The sequence below is a fragment of the Moschus berezovskii genome, chromosome 23, assembly GCF_049115385.1.
Source record: "Moschus berezovskii isolate FMDL1 chromosome 23, NW_MosBer_1.0, whole genome shotgun sequence".
NCBI classification, from domain to species: Eukaryota; Metazoa; Chordata; class Mammalia; order Artiodactyla; family Moschidae; genus Moschus; species Moschus berezovskii.
Genome location: NC_142482.1, coordinates 18,959,491 through 18,960,671, shown reverse-complemented (window position 1 = coordinate 18,960,671; position 1,181 = coordinate 18,959,491).

Below are 1,181 nucleotides of genomic sequence, written 5' to 3'. Positions count from 1 at the left end.
AAAAATTCTTGCTACAGATGTCGGTTGGTAACATTGCACAAGCTTCAGAACATTAATTTTTTTAATCTATGAAGTTGGTATTTAATTAATGGACTGGTTTCTTAACTATTTTGGTATTGTTGCAATTCAGAGAAAAAGTTGGACATCCTAACTGCTTCATGGAGGGGACTAAAGAAAGTAAAATATAAAGAAAAAGAGGACATACCCTCTTTAATTCTGCCAATGATAAGATTTTTAAACCAGCCCTCGAAGAAGCAATTTATTAAAATAAATATATATTTATAAATATATGAATATGAAACCATATCTTTCACATATATAAGTATATCCATATGAAACTCTGCAAGTAAATAGATAAAACAAAGTAAGGACACTGCAGAAATACTAATGTATTCACTCCTGAATTCTCTTCAGCCCGAGCATTGCACACAAGCTGGTAATTCTCAGCCCTGGCTGCATTTCCTGAAACTTTCCCCAACTAACCTTTCTTACTTTGCTGGGAACTCCTGGCACCAGGGACTGCTTCTTTCTTTTTCAATAATTTTTAAGCTCATTTGCCTGGCGCCTCAGTAAGCATCCAAAGTGCTGTGACAGGTGGATGGATGAATGGATCAGGGAACCGGATATTTAATTTTGAACCATCCTATCCTTAAGTGTTTATTGGATCTGGAGGACAAAACATGCTGGCCTCTTCTGTGAGCTCTGCAGCCTGTCCACATGGTAATCAGCTGACACAGTCGCCAATGACTTCTTGGTGTAACGTGGAGTCCTTTCAGCCAATGTCCTCACGACATCCAATCATTATCTTTCAGGCTGAAAATACCATAACATGGGTGGATCTGGAAAATATGACCCTGAGTGAAACGTCAGAAAGAAAGACAAATACTGTAGACAGAAAGAAAAACATATAGTCCCATTTATATGTGGAATCTGAAAACAAAAACAACCAAGCTCATAGATACAGAGAACAGATGGTGGTTCTGGTGGGAAGAGGGTTTGAAATGGGTAAAGGGGGTCAAAAGGTACAGACTTATAAGACAAATGAGTTCTGAGGACGTAATGAACAGCATGGTGACTATAATTAATAACAACTGTATTGTGTATTTGAAAGTTTCTAAGTGAGTTGTTGCTGTTCAGTCACTAAGTCATGTCTGACTCTTTGCAACCCCATGAACTGCAGC